The 6,669-nt window shown below is 39.8% G+C and overlaps 1 long non-coding RNA gene across 1 annotated transcript; it reads left to right on the top strand.

Moving 5' to 3' along the window:
- The first annotated feature begins 838 nt into the window (after positions 1-838).
- Positions 839-4,234, top strand: LOC121014299 (uncharacterized). The gene is made up of 2 exons (XR_005783152.1): positions 839-987; positions 3,292-4,234. It is a non-coding gene; the product is annotated as an uncharacterized LOC121014299 (long non-coding RNA).
- Positions 4,235-6,669: the final 2,435 nt, after the last annotated feature.

Genomic DNA, 6,669 nt, shown 5'->3' with positions numbered 1-6,669 from the left:
TTTCTATGTCAATTATACCGCCAAAAAAACTTGGGGGAAAAATGAATTTTAAAATGAACTATACCTCCTAGTAAATCTGTCAGAATCAGAATAAAACATTTTTTTTTCAAATAAGTGGTCTTATAAGATCCATGAGGGTGGGAGCAGTGTCCGTGGTTCATTAGTATTTCCTGTATCTAAAACAATGCCCAGACACAGGACCTGCTCACTAAATATTTGTCCAACAAATAAATGAGAACATTAAGTGAATAAATAGATACTAAATGCATGTAGATGAGCTGCCTCAACTCCCTCACAATTTATTGGCTATTTTTATTTTCCCCATGCCAGATTTCTCAAAAATCACCCTCAACTTCTAGGTGACAAGTCATGATTCCTATGGCTTTTTTTTTTTTTTTTCCTATCCCAACAGAGAGAATAATGGAAAGGTTTCAGTAGAAGTTTGTAGTTGGAGAACACTTTTCTAAGTGACCCCAATAGTTGCTCCTCTCCTCCTGTCATTCTCTGTTTGCCAGATTGTGGCCCCTGCACAACCCATGTCTGAATTCTATAATTATATTGATTTTCAGCCTCAACTTTGGTCCCTTGGTTCTACTGGAGCCGAATTACAATGCTGGGCCCTCCAGAATATCTATTAAAATACAAAAAGTCCTCAGATGATTTTGATTTACATCTGGGTTTGGGGACCACTGAACTGCCTAAGACGACAGACATGTGGAGGCGGATACATTTAAGGACAAAAAAACGAGGGAGGAAAACTGATCCATTCAATGGCTGCGGCGCCTGAGTCATTCATCGCGACCCACAAAACGATCTCAGCCCTCTCCCTCCCAGTGTAACAACAGTCCTGCGTGAGTTCAGCTATCTTCAGAAGGTTATTATCGACCCACGTCTTACCTTCACCATGCACGGATGCCTCATTCCGTAGGAGACGGCTCCAGCGAGTAGTGCTTTCTGAGTATGGATTTCCAGAAGAGTTTCCTCAAGGTAAGTGCAACGCGGTCCAGACCCAAGTTGCACGATTAACCAAGATTTCAGTACTTTGATTTCATTCAAACTTCTACACAATTTTGCTTTTCTTTCATCTTGATCTTTACTCTGTATCTTTGCGACTACATTTTTCCATTTCAGACCCAAATCAGTATCATAAAAGTCATCTGATTTTTTCAAATGGAAATATTTTGGTGAGGATATTACGCGTGTCAGCCCCAAGCCTACAGTTGCTCCTAAAAATTTAGGGTGAAGGGATCGCTCCAAATAGTGGATACAGGACATGGTTTATTTGCAAAGCACAAGCATATAATTGGGACTTGTTTGTTGCTATCCCCCAATTTAATGACATTTCTACATAGTTACACATGTGGAGTAAGAAGAAAGAGAAAAAGAAAGAAAAACCGATTAGCAACCAGTGATGCTCTCATTAATATCTGTTTTGTTGATGTACCTGCAACTTTACTCTGAGACCCTTGAGAAACAAAAGGTCTGCACATTCACAGGTTCTAGTCTTGCCCCACCGCCCAGTCACATTCCTCTGGGGCATTCGGTACTGACAGTTCTCCTGAGTGGTTTTGCTATGGCATATCGCCTCTGTATGAGGAGAGGAAATACCGCCCTCAAAAATGGGTAAAGCTAATGCCTTCAGGACACCTTGGTCAAGACCCCACAGCTTTCTTATCTGGCCCTTAAGTTAGAAAAAGGAACACCCAAAGTTTTTAATAGTAATGATACTCACCGGGTCATATTTGGGACTCTTTATTCTTTAATTTGCTCTGTTTTGTTTTGTTTTGTTTTGTTTTTTTCTTTCCAAGCCAGTATTCTTTGAGAGGCTCCTCTTTGCTATCTGGCATGAGATATCAGAAAATAGGATTACAGAGTCACAGACGTATTAGACAGCTGGCTATGCTATAACCTTGACATTTCTAATATGCGATTCAGTCTGAAATACATACGAGTTGTTTGCACTCTAGTGATCCCCGAAATTTGGGTGTCGTTACCTATCTTGACCTACCTCTTACACTTGGGAAAAGCTGTATCCTCATTACCATCGTTACCTCTCCTTCCCTGTATTCTTTTGCTAGTTTGTTAATGTTGCACTTCCTAAATATATTTGGAAAAATATGGAAAAGTCTAATGAAAATAATAACTCATAATATCACACTACTCATAATAGCGTCGCCCAGAGGCTGTTGACATTTTAATACTTCTTGCCAGTCCTTTGCCTTCTCTGCCTTTTGAGAATTGAAATTATAATGTATATTTTTTCTATGTTGCTTTCTTTTCCTCAGCATTTTATTATAGGTATTTTGCATTTAATTAAAAACTCTTGATAAATATCACCTTAATGGCTGCTACTCTACTAAATGACAATAGCATAATTTATTCAAACATTTTCCTAATTGGGAGACATTTATACTATTTTCAAGGATGCGAATTGCATATATTTGAAAGATGAACATAGAAAAATATGTGTGTATATGTTTTTTAACTAATTCATTTTTGTAGAATGGAATCACTAATGTATTATCAGTAGATCGGAGAGTAAAAGCATTTTTTATGACTCCGGATACCTAAGACTCTCACCCATTTTCAAAACGGATTTTTTTATTCTACCTAGCTCCGGATTATTGTGACTATGTGTAATCAATATTTATTTATGAGAATTGTTAACTAAAGGTAATGCAAGGTAATTGAATAGGAATTTAAAAGGAGGGAAGTAATTTTCTAGAAGTGACTACTTTGAGGAGTGACTTTTATCCTTGATTAAATCATACATGAGTTTTAATTCGACTTTTCTGACCATAGGGAACAGGCCAGCCTTTTTAGTTTTGCTACAAAAACAATCTTCAGCATCCTGCTTGAGGACTTTCTCTTTCCCTTTGTAAATGAGTTTACAGGGGGCTCTTCCCTTGTTCTGATGCAAACATCTATGTGGTCTGAACAAAGAGAAACATTCTTCTTTCTTCCTTCCCTCCTATTTGGTTCACTTTGATCTGTAACACAAGACAAGTTGTCCCTCTGATTTCTAAATATTCTTGTGCCTTCACTCCTACCCTGTCCTTCAGATTCCATTTTTGGCTGCCTTTATCAATTCTCCCAGCTGATTCACACAGACACTTCAGGCTGATACTTGTTGGTTCAGGTTAATAGCCTTATCCAAACTGCGGCTTGAGGATTATATGCTCAGAAGGTCGTCCAATGTCATCGTTCCACAATCTTACAGTAAAATTCCTTTAGACTGTGTTAACGTGTTGTTCCCAGTCTGACATAGTTTCCTATCTTTTCTCTTCTCAGCAAGCAGAACTTAGTTCTCTAGCTGACACCCTAGCCTGGTGATCCTTCCTGGAGGCACAGCCGCCGAAACTCAAGAACGACACTAACCTTCCATAGGGGGACTTCCATTAAGAACAGCCTGTCAAACAGCCAACAGGAAGATGGGTAACCGTGGCTGCTCTTTAATTTTTGAGTTTTGTGCATCTCCGTGTGAGTGGTGGATGGCAATAAGACGGGTGGCGCCTAAGAAACTATGCCTTTTATCTTCAAGTTGAGGAAATTATCACTTTACTGACGTCATTCTGCATCTAGCAACCTTTCTTAAGTGAGTTAGGACTTTAATTGCAAGGGTCACCCATGTTCTGCAGGAGGAGGACTTCACCAGTCTTGCCCGTAAATGACAGAGCACTGGTATGTAAAGCATTTGGTTTTTCACAAATGCTTTTACTTGGGTTGGAAGCCGTGATCTATGTTTCAGGTCACAGGCAAGAACACGCTTTCCCCTATCTGTTTCCAAGCGATCAATCATTTATTTCCCAGGGGAATTGTAGTTCTTGGGCATGTGGCCTGTTTTCCATTGGCTTCTATTATCATTTGCTAATTAGATTACAACCTAGTATTTACCTTACTCTGTGGTTTCGAGACCTTTCCCTGCAGTGTTTTTCTGTTAGCTTTACAAATGCTGCAAATCATGCTTTCTCTCGGCTTATTGTGTGAAACCAAGAAGAGTGGGGAACTTTACAGTCGCATCTTTTTTTTTTTTTTTCAGTTGGGGAGAGAGGTAAAAATGTTAAAATTAATCTTACTTTATGTTTAGACATGACTCAACTTTAAAGATATGCAGTGAGGGCATTCCAGAGATTTTGTCATCCAGGGAATACTTTAGGTTTAAAACATAACTGTTAGCTTAAATTGACAGGCTGCTTAAGCTTAATAAAAACTTCTCCTTTAACATGGAATAGTACCATGTCTCACAGTGATGATTAATTTTATTTATTAATTTGCCAGAGGGTGGTGTCCTGTTCCCTGTGAAGGTATTTTTTAGATGTGATTAATATTTATTTTTTTAATGCTTACTTATTTTGGGGGGGGGGGAGGTGAAAGGGCAGAAAGAGAGAGGGAGAGAGAGTGGGGGAGAGAGAATCCCAAGCAGGCTCCATGCCGAGCACAGAGCCCAACATGGGGATTGATCTCACAACCATGAAATCATGACCTGAACTGACATCAAGATTCAAAAACTTAAAGGACTGAGCCAAGCAGGTGCCCCAGTGTAATTAATATTTAAAGCAGTAGGTTTTGAGTAAAGCAGATTACTCACCATAAGGTGGGTGGGCTTTGTCTAATCAGCTGAAGGCCTCAGAAGACTGGGTCTCTTACAAAAATCCTGCCTCCAGATTTCAACATAGAAACTTCACCTGAGTTTCCAGCCTTTGTACTCAAGAACACAAGAACACAACTTCAACTTTTCCTGAATTTCCAGACTGCCCTGCAGATTTTAGACTTGTAAGTCCCCCACCCCTGGTGGGGGCCAATTTCTCAAAATGAATCTCTGTCTGTATATGTGTATACGTGCTATCAGTTCTGTTTCTCTGCCCCTTTTATCTCTTTTTTTTTCTAATTTTCCCCCTAAGATCCTATTTCTCAAGGAACTTTCTTCTAAAATACTTTATGAATCCAAAGCCAGTATACTTTAGTTTTTATTCTGACCCCCGAGGGATAGCTAACTTTATTTTTTGTACATTACAAGTTCTTGGTACAGTTCAGGACAGTAGGCATCACAGAAAACAAAAGATAGCCCAGATGCTAAATGCAAAAAGCAATTTCGCTATGGCTCAGGGGAGACATTTATTATAATGGGATCATTGGCTGTAAACTGTCTCAGACATTTTTACAAAGTGGATAGAACCTTGTTTACCCCAAAGCTTGCATATTAGATAGCATTTTTAAGTTGGCTACAGAGGCTTCTGTGGGATTGGGGGAACAGCATGGGGCATGCAAGAGGATCTCCTGTGAGCTTTCCTCTCACTTCGGAGAAAACACCTCGCTGGGCGCATCTCTGCTCATGCTGCTTGCATGAGTTTTCCAGGATACCCAGGCTATCACAAGTCCTCTCTTTCTGTACTTGTCCCCATGCTGTCTTCCACCACCATTTAACTACCACTCGTAGGAGGAATAAAACAGGCAGAAAAGAGAGGGCTTTCTGGTGCAGAGAAGGCAGAGAACATTTCCACCTGAAAGGGCGATCCAAGTTTATTTTAAACCTTCCAAAATACTCTCGATTCTCCCAACTGGGACTGGTTTCAGCAGATCAGTTGCACATTTCTTTTTAGGAGTCCTGACAGGGTTGGCCATTTCTGTTTTACTCTCTAACTTCCAAAACTCTACCACAGTCTAAAATATGGGGTGGAAGTCTTTAGGAATAGCCAAGTGTAATGAATGCTCATTAGAGAGTTCACTAATGGCTTGGCTCCCACTGAGTATTTCTTCATAAGTGACATATCAGGTGAATGCGTGTAAGGTAAATGTGAGACTAAGATGATGTCCTCAATGTACAGACTAGCCAGACAGTAAGACATTTCACATGGATGAGTACTTAGGCAACACTAGAAAACAAGAATCTGGTGCATTTGTTACCAAGACTCCAATTTAGTTGAGAACAGAGGACAAGAGACCCCCAAAACATAATGATAGTACCCCAGAATTGAAGGATTTCTCAGTATGAGGGTCCTTTAGTGCTAAAACCCGAGGAACCTCAAGCAAACAAGGCTGAATATAAACCTCAGACAGGAATTAATACCAAAAATACTGGAGAATAAAGAGGAAACATCCAGATCAGAAAAGACCTCCTGGAGAATGGAGAACTCCAGGAATTTAAGAATGGGAAGCCTAAGTAGAAGGAACGAGATGTTTCAAGCAGAAAGCTCAGCAAGGACCAAGAAACAGGCAAGATTAAACCTAACTGTCCAGAGGACAGTAGGCAGTACTGGCTGATGGCCAGGGGCAAGGGTGGGGGATGGGGGGTAAGGAAGGCAACTGAGTGGGGAGGGGGTAGTAAGAGATAAAACTGGAAAGGCTGGTTGTGATCATGTCCAGGAGTCTAGATTTTATTCAGTTAACAGTAAGAACCAATGAATTTTGAGCAAGGCTCTGTCATGACCTAAAGAATGTTTTGGTTTTAGGGTATAAAATAAAAAAAAAAAAAAAAGGAGAGGGAATAGGAGATAGGACAGACCAGAGTCTGGGAGATCAGGTATTTTCCTAATTAAAGTTTGAGGAAATGGTAAGATAAATTGGTTTGATTGCAGTAGAAATACATAAGTAAGAACAAGTATGAGAAACATGTCAAAGAAAAAGTTGGCAGAATCCTGTAACTGATTAAGAATAGGAGTAGATAAAGAA

This window comes from Herpailurus yagouaroundi, unplaced genomic scaffold, assembly GCF_014898765.1.
Source record: "Herpailurus yagouaroundi ecotype Mexico unplaced genomic scaffold, PumYag 202, whole genome shotgun sequence".
Classification (NCBI taxonomy): domain Eukaryota; kingdom Metazoa; phylum Chordata; class Mammalia; order Carnivora; family Felidae; genus Herpailurus; species Herpailurus yagouaroundi.
Note: the sequence above shows the minus strand (reverse complement) of the source record. Positions and strands in the feature narration are given on the sequence as shown.